Raw genomic sequence first — 18652 nt, 5'->3', positions numbered from 1 at the left:
GGCCACAGACAACACCTGAGGAGATGGCAGCCACAGGATGGAAAGAACCTGGTCCCTGAATGATTCTGAATGACCTTGTGGCGCACTCACTTTCATTCTGTTTTGTTACAGTGTCTCGTCCTGGACTCTAACTGATACAGTGGTGGAGGACTATATATGTAGGAAATTATTTTATCTACAATTCTTAGACTTTAATTCATTTCAATTCAGTTTTCAGTGAGACTCTAATAGGCTTCCACTTTCAGCTAAGATGGAATAAAAGAGGCTTGATTTACCCTCCCTCCTACAACAACCAAGAAAACCAGACACAATATGTAAAACAATGGTTTTGAAACCATGTGGATCAGGTATTGAGGTAGGATGAATCCCTGAGGGATTGGAAACAAATGAAGTGAATTCTAGACTGTCCCAGTTTACTGGCTGAAGGAATTTCCAGGTCCCCAGGCTAGGAGAGGAACTCAGGCACGTCTGGGTAGGATACCTGTATTGAGGAGCCTTATCTAAGAATTCAAGGAGATCAAGGTGCTAGAGTTTGCAGGGCAGAGTGCCAAAGAAGAGGCAGAGAGACCCTCCAGTATGCTGAGTCACCGTTGTGCATTCAGAGTACTATCAGCATATTCACATGAGGAAACTACCCAGGACTAGAAAAAGGACTTCTCCCCTAAAAAAAGAAAATGGGTTAGAGGCAGTGCCCTGTACTCAGAGCTGATGATAGTCCTGTCTCCACAGTCAAGAGAGAAAACCTTCTGAGCCACAAGGTACTGCATAGAGTACAGTGGTCCCGCCTCATCCAGGGGATACCTTCCAAGACCCCCAGGGGATGCCTGAAACCGCTGATAGTATTGAATCCTATGTATACTATTCCCCCCCTACACATCATACGTATCTAGGATAAAGTTTCATTTATACATTAGGCACAATAAGAGATTACAACAACAATAATAAAACAGGACACTGGTAACAGTGTACTATAATAAAATCTATGTGAATGTGCTCTGTTTTGTTATCTTGCTAAATATCTTACTGTACTGAACTCACCCATCTTCTTCTGCTGATTTGATGTGAGATGATAAAATTCCTTTGTGACCAGATGAAGTGAGGTGAATGGCATAGACACTGTGGCAAAGCATTAGGCTCCTGCTGGTCTTCTGTCTATATTCATGAGGAGGCTCATCTGATTTAGGTGACCCTGGATCATCCATTCATGACAATGTTGATAACTGGACGCCAGGAGCTGACTGTTGATGGCTGGAAACCCTGGGTGGGATGAAATGGACATCATGAAATTTCACCATGTTACTCAGAATGGCATACAATATAAAATGTATGAATTGTTTATTTCTGGAATTTCCCATTTAGTATTTTTGGACTGTGGTTGACTTTGGGTAACTGGAACCATGAAAAGCAAAGCTGTGGATAAAGGTGGAGACTGCTGTCCTCAGAAGTATCTTGACTTAGCAGAAGGCTAGTTTGACACTTGATTATTAACACTGCACTTGTCCCACCCAACAAATCTTAAAAGCAATACCTGAAAGGATCAAACTGCTGATTAATATATATGAGGAGATATTAAAAAGACCCAATATTTAGTTGTCTGTCCATGCATGCTCAGTCACGTCTGAATCTTTGCAACCCCAAAGACTATAGCTCACCAGGCTCCTCTGTCCATGGGATTATCCAGGCAAGAATACTGGAGTGGGTTGCTATTTTCTCCTCCAGGGAATCCTTCCAATTTAGGGATCAAACGCTTATCTCTGGTATCTCTAGCACTGACAGGCAGGTGGGTTCTTTACCACTGTGCAACCTGGGAAGCCCCTGATATTTAGATAGTTGCTGAATAAATCAGTTCCTGGACTGGAGAGAAGATTATAGATGGGAAGAGTTAAGCAGGCTGGATATATACAGGGCAACCAGAGGTAGACTATGTGAGGCAGAAACTAGAATTTTAAGGCAGGGAAAACCAATTTTAATCTTAAACTGGAGCAGAGATTCTCAACCTGATGTAAAGGGATCCTGGTAGATTGTTCCCATATTCTCAGACACTCCAGTTCTCCACCTTATTTCTTTGGACTTCCCAGGTAGCTCAGTGGTAAAGAAACCACCTACCAATACAGGAGACACAGGAGATGCGGGTTTGATCCCTGGGAGAGAAAGAAATCCTGGGGTAGGAAATGGCAACCCACTCCAGTAGTCTTGCCTGAAAAACCCTGTGGACAGAAGAGCCTGGAGGGCTATAGTCCAGGGGGTCCCAAGAGTCAGAGACAACTGAGCACGCATGCACATATCTCTTTATGTATACTTAGTAATATGATTTTTATTTAGATGACAATGAGAAGGTCTAAAGCATACTCAATAATCTTGATGGTCAAGGTATAATCAGGCAGTGCCATAACTCTTTGCTCTCATCAGTACATGTGTCTGTGATGACTTTGTCCTCAAGTAAGCCTTGAAAGTAATAATTTTAACTGCAATGCTACAATTCTTAACTGAAGACTGGAGCTTTCAAATGCAATTTGGGTACTTTCAAGTTCTCTGGTTCTTAATTAGTGGTCTAGAAATGTATCATTATCAGGCTTTGTTGAATGAATGAATGCATGAATTATGGGAAAATACCACTTATGTGCTAGGAAGTTAACATCTTGAAAGATAATAAATGTTATTATGTTTGTGATGCTAACAGAACATTGTTAGTTTTATACAGTTTCTTGAAAATGTTTAGGGAAGAAAGAATTTTTAGTTTCACAACTGGAATGGAAAAGTTTAAAAAGAAACCACAAGATCACAGGAGAACACAGGTTTTGCAGGGTAGTAAAGCATTATTCCAGTCCCCTATAATGAAAAGGATATCTTCTTTGGGTATTAGTTCTAAAAGGTCTTGTAGGTCTTCATAGAACCATTCAACCTCAGCTTCTTCAGTGTTACTGGTTGGGGCATAGACTTGGATTACTGTGATATTGAATGGTTTGCCTTGGAAATGAACAGAGATCATTCTGTCCTTTTTGAGATTGCATCCAAGTACTGCATTTTAGACTCTTTTCTGGACCATGATGGCTACTCCATTTCTTCTAAGGGATTCCTGCCTGCAGTAGTAGATATAATAGTCATCTGAGTTAATTCACCCATTCCAGTCCATTTTAGTTTGCTGATTCCTAGAATGTCGACGTTCACTCTTGCCATCTCCTGTTTGACCACTTCCAATTTGCCTTGATTCATGGACCTAACATTACAGGTTTCTAGGCAATATTGCTCCTTACAGCATCAGACCTGGCTTCTATCACCAGTCATATCCACAACTGGGTATTGTTTTTGCTTTGGCTCCATCCCTTCATTCTTTCTGGAGTTAGTTCTCCACTGATCTCCAGTAGCATATTGGGCACCTACTGGCCTGGGGAGTTCCTCTTTCAGTATCCTAGCATTTTGCCTTTTCATACTGTTCATGGGGTTCTCAAAGCAAGAATACTGAAGTGGTTTGCCATTCCCTTCTCCAGTGGACCATATTCTGTCAGACCTCTCCACCCATCTTGGGTGGCCCCAGAGGGCATGGCTTAGTTTCATTGAGTTAGACAAGGCTGTGATCCGTGTGATTAGATTGACTAGTTTTCTGTGATTATGGTTTCAGTGTGTCTGCCCTCTGATGCCCTCTTGCACCACCTACTGTCTTACTTGGGTTTCTCTTACCTTGGACATGGGTTATCTCTTCACGGCTGCTCCAGCAAAGCACAGTTGTTGCTCCTTACCTTGGATGAAGAGTTTCTCCTCACTGCCGCCCCTCCTGACCTTGAACGTGGAGTAACTCCTCTCTTCCTTCCTGTGCCCGCACAGCCACCGCTCCTTGGAAGTGGAGTTGCTCCTCTCGGCCACTGCCCCTGACCTCGGGTATGGGGTAGCTCCTCCTGGCCGCTGCCCATGGTCCTTTTCATTATAGGGGACTGGAATGCAAAAGTAGGAAGTCAAGAAACACCTAGAGTAACAGGCAAATTTGGCCTTGGAATGCGGAATGAAACAGGACAAAGGCTAATAGAGTTTTGCCAAGAGATGCACTGGTCATAGCAAACACCCTTTTCCAACAACACAAGAGAAGACTGTACACATGGACATCACCAGATGGTCAACACCAAAATCAGATTGATTATATTCTCTGCAGCCAAAGATGGAGACATTACTTTGCCAACAAAGGTCCGTCTTGTCAAGGCTATGGTTTTTCCAGTAGTCATGTATGGATGTGAGAGTTGGACTGTGAAGAAAGCTGAGCACCGAAGAATTGATGCTTTTGAACTGTGGTGTTGGAGAAGACTCTTGAGGGTCCCTTGGACTGCAAGGAAATCCAACCAGTCCATTCTAAAGGAGACCAGTCCTGGGTGTTCTTTGGAAGGAATGATGCTAAAGCTGAAACTGCAGTACTTTGGCCACCTCATGCGAAGAGATGACTCATTGGAAAAGACTCTGATGATGGGAGGGATTGGGGGCAGGAGGAGAAGGGGACGACAAAGGATGATATGGCTGGATGGCATCACCAACTCGATGGACGTGAGTCTGAGTGAACTCCAGGAGTTGGTGACGGACAGGGAGGCCTGGTGTGCTGCAATTCATGGGGTCGCAAAGAGTCGGACATGACTGAGCTGCTGAACTGAACTGAAAGCATTGTTCTACTTAGATCATTAGAATTGCAAAATGAAGCATTTCAGCTGCAGATTAAAAGCAGTTTTTGATGCTCAGAGCATAAATGGGACAAAGCAAAGTACATATCCTTAAGACAGAAAGGGGAAAAAACAAATTTATCTTAGTTCAAGAAAGAAGATAAATAACATATATCTTCTGTCTTGTTTTATATAACTTCTGTCTATATTGGGCATCTCTTGTGGCTTACCTGGTAAAGAATCCACCTGCAATGGGGAGGACATGGGTTCGATTCCTGGGTTGGGAAGATCCCCTGGAGAAGGGAAAGGCTACCCCCTCCAGTATTCTGGCCAAGAGAATTCCATGGACTGTATAGTCCATGGAGTTGCAAAGAGTTGGACATGACTGAGAGACTTTCACTTACTCTTTCTATACTGGACAAGTAAAGTGAATTGGAAAATTTGTTGCCATTATTTTAATGATCTTTCTCTTATAACAGCAGTTCAGTTCAGTTCGGTTCAGTTGCTCAGTTGTGTCTGACTCTTTGTGACCCCATGAATAGCAGCACGCCAGGCCTCCCTGTCCATCACCATCTCCCTGAGTTCAGTCAGACTCGCGTCCATTGAGTCCGAGATGCCATCCAGCCATCTCATCCTGGGTCGTCCCCTTCTCCTCCTGCCCCCAATCCCTCCCAGCATCAGAGTCTTTTCCAATGAGTCAACTCTTCCCATGAGGTGGCCAAAGTACTGGAGCTTCAGCTTTAGCATCATTCCTTCCAAAGAACACCCAGGGCTGATCTCCTTCAGAATGGACTGGTTGGATCTCCCCACAGTCCAAGAGACTCTCAAGAGTCTTCTCCAACACCACAGTTCAAACGCATGAATTCTTCGGTGCTCAGCCTTCTTCACAGTCCAACTCTCACATCCATACATGACTACTGGAAAAACCATAGCCTTGACTAGACGGACCTTTGTTGGCAAAGTAATGTCTCTGCTTTTGAATATACTATCTAGGTTGGTTATAACTTTTCTTCCAAGGAGTAAGCATCTTTTAATTTCATGGCTGCAATCACCATCTGCAGTGATTTTGGAGCCCCCCAAAATAAAGTCTGACACTGTTTCTGCTGTTTCCCCATCTATTTCCCATGAAGTGATGGGACCAGATGCCATGATCTTCATTTTCTGAATGTTGAGCTTTAAGCCAACTTTTTCACTCTCCACTTTCACTTTCTTCAAGAGCCTTTTTAGCTCCTCTTCACTTTCTGCCATAAGGGTGGTGTCATCTGCATATCTGAGGTTAGTGATATTTCTCCCAGCAATCTTGATTCCAGCTTGTGTTTCCTCCAGTCCAGCGTTTCTCATGATGTACTCTGCATAGAAGTTCAATAATCAGGGTGACAATATATAGCCTTGACGTCCTCCTTTTCCTATTTGGAACCAGTCTGTTGTTCCATGTCCAGTTCTAACTGTTGCTTCCTGACCTGCATACAGATTTCTCAAGAGGCAGGTTAGGTGGCCTGGTATTCCCATCTCTTTCAGAATTTTCCACAGTTTATTGTGATCCACACAGTCAAAGGCTTTGGCATAGTCAATAAAGCAACTACTATATTTATAACAGCAACTACTATATTATCTGGATCATATATACGGTTCACTGTGTCCAGAGATACTTTCTATTGATCTGACTTGCCTGTTAGCAATCATTATTACTACCTCTTGAAAGATGATGAAATGGCATGAACAGGGCTAGTAAGAAGTAATCAGCATTTCTAGGCCTTATCTAGGAAACAAATGTACAAAGTCACAGTGAATGACATGGAGCTCCAAACTAGGGTGCCGATGAATATAGTAGTTTCTGTAGTCAATACAGAGAAAATGTTGATTATCAGTGGATTTTCTTTTGTTTTACAGAATAGGTCTATAATTTTTAAGTTATTCATATTTAGAGAAATTTACAGTGTTCATTTATTAAAATTATGAAGAAATGAGTCTACAAATATTTGATTCAAATATCCAGTTCTTATTTTTGCATTGAAACTGAGCTCCATTCTTGGGTTATAAGGTTATAGAGATTTCAGGCTATGTTTTTCTTTTTTAAAAATTCTAAATTTAATATTCATTTTGCCTTCTTTGCTCAGTGCCTAGTAATTTTACATAAGAAAAGAATTGAACATTTTTACAGCTTTGTGACATTCACTCCCTCTTACAATTTTGTCAATTCAAACCTTTAAAGCCTCTAAATTTACATTTCACATCTGCACATCAAAGTGCTCATTTCATCATCCTGTCTCAGAAAGGATTAGAATAACCACAGAAAATCATCGCAGAGCACTGGCTTTAGAACAGATTCCTATAGGATGAGGAAGTATATCTGTTGAGAACACTGCTGCAAGGCGAGAACTCCACTAAGGAGATGGCTTCAGATACTAGGAGTCACTATGCAGGTCATTTTTTTCTTCTGTAAATGTCTCCATGACTGTAACCTGGGAAGTATTTGAGGACAGATGGTGATTGGTTCTATCAGTTTATCTTTATACCTTGTGATTCTGTATACTATACTGCACCAATATACAGACTTGGGTGGGGTATATTACCCTTGCTATGTCAATGAGTGGCCTTTTTCATATAATCACCCTGAGGCACGCACGTGTGTGCACACACACACATGCACACACACACACATTACTGGCTTATTGCAGTGATCATACAAGAGCTGCCTTCTGGGACTTCCCTGTTGGTCCAGTGGTTAAGAATCTGCCTGCCAATGCAGGGGACACAGGTTTGATCCCTGGTCTGGGATGATCCCACATGCCGCAGAGCAACTAAGCCCTTGGGCCACAACTGCTGAGCCTGTACACTCCAGACTCCAGAGCCCACTCTCCCAACAAGAGAAGCCACTGCAATAAGCCTGCACACCACAAAGAAGAGTAGCCTCCAGCCTCTCCACTGCTCGCCACATCTAGAGAAAGGCAATGTGCAGCAGCAAAGACCCATTACAGTAAAAAATAAAAGAAATAAATGAATTTAAAAAAAAAAAGCTGCCTTCTTCCCCAGAGGAGATCAAATGACTCTGGATGGAGAGACCTATTTATCCAAGATAAATCCAGAAATGTCGGTTAAAGGGATGAAGTCATTTGGAGAGAAGAAAAAAATGTTTGGTTCTCTGAAAGCTGGAGACCATGAAGGAAAGCTTATGGAATAGTCAAAGGAGGAAGCAGTTCAGATGGGGCTGAGCCAAAGAACAAATAAGCACAAGTGCTGGTCCTGGGAGGGTAGCTGCCAAGCCTGGCAGCCTGCTGGTCTACCTCAACTTAGTGACTTGAATACTAACATTTTTCTGAGCAGTGATTTCCTTCAGTTCTTCTGTCTGCCTTCTTTGCTTCAGCTGGGCAGATATCGAATTGCTCTTTCTTTCACAATTCCCTCTAGTCCCCCTATAGTCATGTGCTTGTATCCTACAGTTTTTCCCCCTAGGTTACAACAAGGTGACTACTGTCTAAGAGAAGAGTGATAGTAATAAAATCTTACATCTTTAATGAGATTTTAACTTTTCCAAACAGTTTCATATCTATTAATTCGTAGCACATTTAAATCTCACAATAACCCAGGGGCTATGTTGTACAGTTATGATTACCATTAGATCCATAAGAAAAAAAAAAAGTTAGGAACTGTAGAGTAGAAATGGAGGAGAGATATGTGGAAGTGAAGCTAGTAGTCAATGAGTTTACTTCCTAATAAACTAAGAATGTTAGATGTGAAGGGGAAAAATGAAAAAAAGAGAAAAAAAAACCCTGTTTCCATTTCTTTGGTATATGGGCAGAGCTATGAAAATTTCTAGGGAATTTCAGCCCATTGATTTTCTATGCCTTTGAGCTGTGTTCTTTATGTGCTTTCTGTGGCTATTTTTTTGATCTTATATTCTCAAACAATACTATAAGATTCCTGGTGGCATTTACAACTTTTGTGATACCTCAAGGTAGGGTTCTGAGGTGGTTAAAAAGATAAAAGGTATCACACAAATAAATAAATAACTTTAGTCTCATTTGCTGCTGCTGCTAAGTTGCTTCAGTTGTGTCTGACTCTGTGCGACCCCATAGATGGCAGCCTACCAGGCTCCCCCGTCCCTGGGATTCTCCAGGCAAGAACACTGGAGTGGGTTGCTATTTCCTTCCCCAATGCATGAAAGTGAAAAGTGAAATCGAAGTCGCTCAGTCATGTCCAACTCTTCATGACCCCATGGACTACAGCCCACCAGGCTCCTCTGTCCATGGGATTTTTCAGGCAAGAGTACTGGAGTGGGTTGCTATTGCCTTTTCTGTAGTTTCATTTAGCCAAATAGAAATTAATAAACTATGATAAGACAGTATATTGGGTTATGTTGCCCTGCAGTATTCATCTCTAATTGTAAATTTTGGCAGTAGATTGATTCTTATTGAATTACCTTATCTGGAAAATGATGTTTGGGACTATATGATCACTACTACTTCCTCCTAGGTCTAATAGTCTCCAATATTTTCTAAATTTGTTCTCTGAATTGTGGTGGATTATAATTGTAGAAAAAGCAAGCAAGGAGGAATGACATAATTTGTATATTTTTAAAAATTGAAATTAAGTTTTAATGTATATTCTCAAGTCCTTGATACTCAGTTTTTAATAGAAGTAACTACAGACATGTTTAGCCAAAGTCAAGTGATGAACTTGTATATTATAAATGTCTATAAACTCGCAGGGCTTCTCTGATGGCTCAGATGGTAAAGAATCTGCCTGCAATGAGAGACCTGGGTTCAAACCCTGGGTTTGGAAGATCCCCTGGGGGATGGCATGGCAACCCACTCTGGCATGGACAGAGGAGCTTGACAGGCTACAATCCATGGGGTCACAAAGTGTTGGCCATGACTGAGCGACTAAGCGCACACAGCCATAAATTCCAAAATTCAGCTCAACAAGGCAAAGTGCAGACAGTTCCCAAAATTTAATCTACTATGTAAATCCTTTTATAAGAGTGTTTATGCACGTTGAAAAACAATTTGATGGGTCCAAAAATGAATTCTAGAATCCAGAGATGCATGGTTATAGAAGGTTGTTTTAAAGTGCTAGTTAGCTTTTGATAGTAAAATCAATGGTTTTAGCTGACCCTGGGATTTGATACATTAAAAAAAAAATAGCTTCTTTTCCTACCAATGTAGGCAGATAGATTACTGCCAGTATATAGAGGAGAGCTGATATCCCAAGTAAAAGTCAAAAAATTCAGGTCTGCTATAAAAAAATATTTTGCTTTAATAAAATAACTGAATTTTAAAAAATTCATTTAACAAGTATTGTTGAGTGATTGGGGCTTCCCATGTGGTACTAGTGGTAAAGAATCCTCCTGCCAATTCAGGAGGCATAAGAGATGCTGGTTTGGTCCCTGGGGTCCCTGGGTCAGGAAGATCCCCTGGATAAGGAAATGCAACCCACTCCAGTATTCTTGTCTGGAGAATCCCATGGACAGAGGAACCTGATGGGCTACAGTCCATAGGGTTGCAAAGAGCTGGACACGACCGAAATGACTTAGCACCCACGCATTCACACATTGAGTGATTAGTATATAATTAGCACTGTGTTTACTAAAGGGAATATGAAAGAAATGGTAGGTGTGGTTACTACCCTTCTCAAGTATTTGGAAAATAATTAGGAAGAAATAACTTATTTGCTCCAAATCATTGTTTAGCAAGGTACGATACTATTTGGTCCAAATGACTGAGGTAAGCAATAATTCAGCTAGAGGTCAATTATTATTGGGAAAGCAAAAGAACACTGTTTTGGAGACAATGAAATGAGCTTCAGTTGACTTGAAAGAAATGGGTAGATTGGGGCTAAGAATTAAAACATGGCAATTTAATTGTAGTAAGCAAATGTTTACAGACTATAAGGAGTGTGGTGTGTGCAGGAGATCATGATGCCAGAGTGAGGGGTGTGGGCATTGTATTGAGATTTGGTGGAAACAACAGTAGGTAAAGTAAGGCCAGATAATTGAGAGTCTTGAGTGACAGTGAATTTGGATTGTATTTTCAGACAAAGGAGAAACACTGGCAGCTTTCAAGGAGTTGAAATGATTGTTCGAAGCAGATAAATCTGAAAGCAGAATAATATATAGCTGGGTGTGATAGAAAAAGTATTGCATTGTCAGAGAGATTTCCTTGGTTATAATTTTCATTTTGGAGCTCACCAGCTGTATAACGTTATGTAGTTCACTTAACTTTTCTAGGCTTCAACAGAATCGGCCGTAAGATCTGTATGAAAGTGGGTGGGAGGGTCTTTGTTAGGCGTTTTTTTTTTTTTTTTTAGGTTTGCTTCCACCTTAGCTTGACTAAGAAGACCAAATATAAAATTATACTGTTCTTCAAAGTGTGAGTTAATAATGAGCTGGGAAAGTAAAAGGATATACAGGAGAGAGGAGATGTAAGGGTCAGCGAAGGCCTCATTTTGAATTAATTGATTTTTTTTTTTGAGTATAATTGCTTTACAATGTTGTGTTAGTTTCTGCTACACATTTAAGTGAATCAGCTGTGTATATACATAGATCCCTCTGTCTTAGACCTCCCTCCCACCTCTCCCCCCATCCTCTAGGTCATCACAGAACACTGAGCTGAGTTCCCTGTGCTATGTAAACAGCAGGTTCCCACTAGCTATCTATTTCGCACTCAGTAGTGTATATATATAAATCCCAACCTTCCAATTCATCGCTTCCTCCATGTGTCCTCATATCTGTCCTCTATGTCTGCGTCTCTATTTCTGCCCTGCAAATGGGTTCATCTGTACCATTAACACATACATGTGGAATCTAGAAAAATGAATTAGTGGATTTTTAAGACCCATCAGAAGAAGTAAGTTAGAGGGATATGGTGTGAAAATGATTAGGAGAAATCCCTGGCTCATCCATTAATTGTGATATGACCTTAGGACATTCAATTATATCTGACCTAATGTGAATGAGTAAATAGTTTTTATTAAACCCTTAAACAAAAGTATTCCTCTAAGTTATGTTCTTTCCTATTTACCCTACTTTCCCTCACCCCAGTATCTAACCTATTACTAATCCTATTATCTATCCAAGATAAATACTTCTTCTCTTCTAGTTCTCTCTGCTTGATTTTGGCACTAGAGTTTTGGATTACTGCTGCAGATTTTGTGATCAACTGACAAGGAAACTAGTTATATTAAGGGTGACAGCAATCTAAGAAAATTAAGCTAGTATAAGTCACATTGTTTTCATAATATTTCAAGCAATTTAATAGTCTTAAATGATTTAGGGAAACAAGAGAATGCTCAGAGAAGTTCAGTTCAGTTCAGTTCAGTCACGCAGTCGTGTCAGACTCTTTGCAACCCTATGAACTGCAGCACGCAAGGCCTCCCTGTCCATCACCAACTCCCAGAGTTCACCCACACCCATGTCCATCGAGTCGGTGATGCCATCCACCATCTCATCCTCAGTCTTCCCCTTCTCCTCCTGCCCTCAATCTTTCCCAGCGTCAGGGTCTTTTCAAATGAGTCAGCTCTTCACATCAGGTGGCCAAAGTACTGGAGTTTCAGCTCAACATCAGTCCTTCCAATGAACACCCAGGACTGATCTCCTTTAGGATGGACTGGCTGGATCTCCTTGCAGTCCAAGGGACTCTCAAGAGTCTTCTCCAACACCACAGTTCAGAGCATCAGTTCTTCAGCACTCAGCTTTCCTTATAGTCCAGCTTTCACATCCATACATGACTACTGGAAAAACCATAGCCTTGACTATTGACAAGTAATGTTTCTGCTTTTTAATGTGCTATCTAGGTTGGTTATAACTTTCCTTCCAAGGAGTAAGCGCCTTTTAATTTCATGGCTGCAATCACCATCTGCAGTGATTTTGGATCCCCCCAAAATAAAGTCAGCCGCTGTTCCCACTGTTTCCCCATCTATTTGCCATCAAGTAATGGGACCAGATGGCATGATCTTAGTTTTCTGAATTATGAGCTTTAAGTCAACTTTTTCATTCTCCTCTTTAACTTTCATCAAGAGGCTTTTTAGTTCTTCTTCACTTTCTGCCATAAGGGTGGTGTCATCTGCATATCTGAGATCATTGATATTTCTCTTGGCAATCTTTATTCCAGCTTCTGCTTCCTCTAGCCCAGCGTTTCTCATGATGTACTCTACATAGAAGTTAAATAAGCAGGATGACAATATACAGCCTTGACATAGTCTTTTTCCTATTTGGAGCCAAGCAATATGAACATATTTAATGAATAAAAAACTGGATAACATGTGCTAAGTACTGTTTTATATATATAATTTCAAGGTTATTAATATAGAAGTTTTGATGTATATGTGACCCTCCTATTTCCAGATAAAGAAGCTTAGAAAGTAACTCACTGGTCCAGGGTTGCACAGTTGACATATTGCAGACCTAGGATTTGAATCTTGTCATTTTAAATTCCAACATCCATGCGCTTATCAACACATGAAACTACCACAGAAAGCAGCTGAAGATGGGACACTGAATCAAATGAATGTTTGGGGTTGTAGTTGTATATTAAGGACTCTCTAGTCTAAAACTATTTTAAATCTAGAACTACTTCATTATGGAAAAGGGAATAGAAAACTTGCAGGAGAGGGCTGAGAAGTATACCCCAACATTCTTCACTGAACTATGAAACTGAATTTTTACCGTCTATTACACACAGCTGACAATTGCTTGTGGTAGCAATCATTCGGTTCAGATCAGTTCAGTCACTCTGTCATGTCCGACTCTTTGCAGCCCCATGGACTGCAGCAAGCTAGATTTTCCTGTCCATCACCAACTCCTGCAGTTTACTCAAACTCATGTCCATAGAGTCAGTGATGGCATCCAACCATCTCATCCTGTCATCCCTTTCTCCTCCCACCTTCAATCTTTCCCAGCATCAGGGTCTTTTCCAATGAGTCAGTTCTTCACATCAGGTGGCCAAAGTATTAGAGTTTCAGCCTTAGCATCAGTCCTTCCAATGACTATTCAGGACTGATGTCCTTTAGGATGGACTGGGTGGATCTCCTTGCAGTCCAAGGGACTCTCAAGAGCTTTCTCCAACACCACAGTTCAAAAGCATCAATTCCTCAGTACTCAGCTTTCTTTACAGTCCAACTCTCACATCCATACTTGACTACTGGAAAAACCATAGCTTTGACTAGATGGACCTTTGTTGGCAAAGTAATGTGTCTGCTTTTTAATAAGCTGTCTAGGTTGGTCATAACTTTTCTTCCAAGGAACAAGTGCCTTAATTTCATGGCTGCATCATTACACCTTTCATTTCCTACATGACTCTCCAGAATGCACGTCACTTTTTCACAAGATCCTAACACCTTTACATCATGAACCAATTCTTCTTTATGGTCAAGATTAACTCCTAATGGGCACCTTCTCTGCTGGTACTACTGCTGGTACTTCTGAGTGGCAATTTTTTGTTCTAGCAAGCCAAAATAACCACCATTTCTTTGTTCAGAAGATTATATTTCTCATATCTTTATATTCTAGGTTCTTCTGTAAACTGATTCCATCACCTTTCATGGAGATTGTATACTTGCTTCATTGGAGGGGTGGTTGTAAAAGCTATGGGTGGGTCTTCAATTTTCTGTGTCTGTCTGTTGTAAACTCTTGTTTCTCATTATTATGCAATGTTATCCATAAGCCACTTCTCATCATGCTCTGAATTTGAACTTTCTGCAATCTCTGAAAAACAAGAGAGTTGCACTACATTAGCACTGCCTAACCAGAGGAAGTAATGGCACCCCATTCTACTCTTGCCTGGAAAATCCCATGGGCGGAGGAGCCTGGTGGGCTGCAGTCCATGAGGTCGCTAAGAGTCAGACACGACTGAGTGACTTCACTCTCACTTTTCACTTTCATGCATTGGAAAAGGCAATGGCAACCCACTCCAGTGTTCTTGCTTGAAGAATCCCAGGGACGGGGGAGCCTGGTGGGCTGCCATCTATGGGGTTGCACAGGGTCGGACATGACTGAAGCGGCTTAGCAGCAGCAGCAGCAGCAGCAGCACTGTCTAACAGCCAACAGTTCTGTTTCGTCAGTACTGTTAATTCACACAGTAGTGTTCCTTCATTACTTGAATATTTTATTGCATTTGTCCTTATTCATTTATCAAAAAATGAAGTGATAAATAGAAAAAGTGATAAGCCTTAGTCTTAAAAACTTCATAAACTTGAGACAAAGATTGAAATAATTGTTTATTAAAAAATGATGAATTTTTAGCTCCAGCTGAGTATTCAAGTTAGTTTTGTGCTCAATTATGAGGGAAAAGAATAAAATTAAAGAACATGTGCAAAATGCTTCTGAATGGATTGCCAAGATTGAGTCCTGGAATTTTATTATGATTCTTAAATCATAGGAAGCTAGATCTCTATCAACAAGATCTCTGCCTTAAAAGTTTCACTTTTGCCATTGGAATTTTTGTAGGAAGAAATCATAATTGAAAGCAGAGTGTTGCCTCTATTGAGTTACCCTATACCCTGTTAACCTGTCAACCTTGTTAAGAGTTTTTGTAATCAGGAAGGAAATAATACTCCTTATAGACCATATGAACACTACACAGTGTAGAAATCTTCTGTTTCTACACATTAGAAATACATATATCTGGTATTATATACTATTCTGCTTTATTGTTTGTTTATCTCCATACCTGTTTAAGCTGCTTGTGTGGAGAGTTGTTCTAAGTTAACTAAACTTCAGTAACAGGCTTCAACTTTTTCAGTTACTTATTAGATTTTTGTTTGAAGTATGTCCCATTGACCCTCACTTGATTTTCTTGAGTATAGTTTTGGCTGGTTCCCTTTTATCTGGTGTAGTTCAATGATTCTTCTCTCTTTCCCCTGACAAATATTTTTAAATAATTTACTCATTTATGGGAGACTGAAATGAGTATCTCTAGTCTCATTTTGGTCTAGGTCACTCTGTATACATTTGTCAGGAAAACAGCCCTCAAATATTGTTTGCATCATGGCATCAGTTTACTCAAAGAACTTCACCCCCTTCCAACTCTCCGGATGTGGATTTTAACACAGTCATTTAACACAGTCAGTCCATACTTCCCTCATCATTCCCTTCCTTACACAGCTTATTTTTCATCTTTTTTTTTCCCCTTTGGTTCACTAATGAAGTCACATTCATCTTCTTGGCAATCCACGTAATGCTATTTTTAGCATTCAGGAGGCAGGAAAGGGAAGGGGGTTGAGAAAGGAGACAGGCAAGAGGGATGTGGGAGAGGGAAGGAAAGTAGAAGGAAAAGAAGAACAGGGGGCTGAAAGGAGGAGTGGACAGGACACGACTCTGCTGTTACACATAGCATCTCAGGATGAATCTGAAGACACCTCTCCTTTGGACGGAGGCAGCCCCAGGCTGGGTACACAGCCTCCTGAGAAGAGCCTGGCGTCGACCTCTGCAAACACATGCACATGCCTCTCGCTGTGCAGGGAGCTCTTCTGCAGCTGCCCACACTGTGTATCTTGATGCTCTTAGAAAGCACGTTGGTCTTCCTGGTGTCAATTCCCTTGCTCCCATGTTGCCTTCCTCTGAATCTATCATTCCTGGAATTCCCACCTTTCCCTCCCTCCCCACGTGCCTAGACCTTATTGTCTTGGTCCCCATGGTGTGTGTTCCTCCCTCTCTAAATCCCCGGCAGCTCACCAGCAAATGCTAAGGCCAAGTGTCCCTTCTCTCTAAGCTCCGTCAAAACAAACTTGCAGGTGGGAAAATTGAGTCTGTTTCACTTAATACTGTTGGCAGTGAGGAGACAAGGAGGGGGGCACCCAGAATATTGCATTTTATAATACTGCTATGGACCAGTTAAAAGGAAACCGATGGCGCTTTCTCCTTATTTTAAACTCCTGAATTGAATTGAAGTTGCTCAGTCGTGTCCGCCTCTTTGCGACCCCATGGACTGTAGCTATCAGGCTCCTCCGTCCATGGGATTCTCCAGGCGAGAGTACTGCAGTGGGTTGCCAGTTCCTTCTCCAGGGGATCTTCCCGACCCAGGGATCGAACCTGGGTCTCCTGCATTCCAGGCAGAGGCTTTAACCTCTGAGCCACCAGGAAAGCCCATTTTAAACTCCTGCTGCTGCTGCTGCTGCTAAGTCACTTCAGTCATGTCCGACTCTGTGTGACTCCATAGATGGCAGCCCACCAGGCTCCCCCGTCCCTGGGATTCTCCAGGCAAGAACACTGGAGTGGGTTGCCATTGCCTTCTCCAATCTTTTAAACTCCTAGGGCATCCCAAATTTGTATAATTGGATTTTAATGAAATAAAAACACCAAAGGAACTTCCTGATGTATGGGATAAGTTAGAAATCACAACCACTCTTCTAAGTCTATATCATGGAGTTACAATTACATAATTGTATATAAAATTCTAGAAGTACCAAAAGAAATTAAAAAAGAAGAATGCATTCTCTTATTGCAGGGAAAATACAGTGGTGCAGATGATCACAATTCTTCACACTTCCTCCCTTGAGTCTTAAGGACTGACTTCTCAGAGAGGACAGACAGGGTCTGTTAGGGAAGGAATCCAGCCCTGTGATGTCAGACTTACCGCTTCCTAAGTCTCAGGGGAGCATTTGTTACTGTCAGACTATAAACAACTAATAACCTGGAAGATTTTCCTCTGACAGCTCCTGAAGCTTAAAACTCTTGTCAGAGATCTATTTCTGGTATATCGGGAAGTCTGCTCTCATGGCATGACCTGTTCTCTCGCTAGAATTTTCCAAGAAAAGTGTTTCCTAGATGCCTTGCCTATACCAAAGTATATTAGCATCTGTATCTTTATCCATACATTTAATTGCCTTCAAATGCACAAGTTGGAAAAGGACAATAGAATTATTTGGCTGATATGTCTTCACATCTACTTGAGTTTCTTAAGAAAATGCATTACAAAGCCAATTCAACCAATTGACTTTATCTTACTACAGGTCACATTTACCAAATGTACTTTCCCTCTTTCTTTTATTTGGGTGCACAGTATATGCATAAGGGTTTTCTGGAGGATAATTTTAAATATTGCAGCATCTACAAAACATCTCCATTTTCAGAGACAAGAAAGAGTCACCTCTTGGTCATACAGAAGATTTTTGATATTGATGCAAAGAAAGAGAAACAAAGATCGAGGGGGAAATAATTAAGACAGGTATCTAAGCACCAGGCTTTTGGGAGGTCAAGTAGTTAGAATAAAGACAGGACTCAAAAATTCAGGGAATCTGAGAATTATGATAATTTGTATAATAGGGGCAATGACCTGACAGAGGGAACAAAGACTGTGTGGAACGTAATAGAAGAAAAATTTAGAACAGAAGAGGTTAGGATGAGCCAAATGAGGAAGAACTTGAGGAAGAAGTTCAGGACTAAAAGAAAAAATCTAGTTGGGTTACTTGTCCCTGTGGGGATGTTATCGTGATTTTAAAACTGAACTCACTTCTGTGTATACCTGTTCATTAACCATTCAAAGAATATTTGTGCATAGTCTACCCAGAATATTTGTTTTACTCAATGTCATTTTCTACGAAATCTTATCTAAGAACTTGATTTCTCTATTATTCCATCATAAACACTAGACCTGCCTGGGTAGACTGAATGACCAATTCTATTCCTGACTAGAGTCCACCATTTTATGCTTGTGTAACACAGAAAGTGACTCCTGTTTCAGTCATGATAGTATCAGTTCAGTTCAGTTCAGTTCAGTCGCTCAGTCATGTTTGAGTCTTTGCAACCCCATGAATTGCAGCACGCCAGGCCTCCCTGTCCATCACCAACTCCCGGAGTTCACTCAAACTCATGTCCATCGAGTCGGTGATGCCATCCAGCCATCTCATCCTCTGTCGTTCCCTTCTCCTTCTGCCCCCAATCCCTCCCAGCATCACAGTCTCTTCCAATGAGTCAACTCTTCGCATCAGGTGCCCGAAGTATAGGAGTTTCAGCTTCAGCATCAGTCCTTCCAAAGAACACCCAATGCTGATCTCCTTTAGAATGGACTGATTGGATCTCC

The 18652-nt window shown here is 41.2% G+C and overlaps 1 non-coding gene across 1 annotated transcript; it reads right to left on the bottom strand.

The window, feature by feature from the left end:
• TRNAS-GGA lies at positions 16641-16713 on the bottom strand. Its single transcript has one exon. It is a non-coding gene; the product is annotated as a tRNA-Ser (tRNA).

This window comes from Capra hircus, chromosome 4 (genome assembly GCF_001704415.2).
Source record: "Capra hircus breed San Clemente chromosome 4, ASM170441v1, whole genome shotgun sequence".
NCBI lineage: Eukaryota > Metazoa > Chordata > Mammalia > Artiodactyla > Bovidae > Capra > Capra hircus.
The sequence above is the reverse complement of the archived record's forward strand: the minus strand, read 5'-3'. Positions and strand labels throughout refer to the sequence as shown.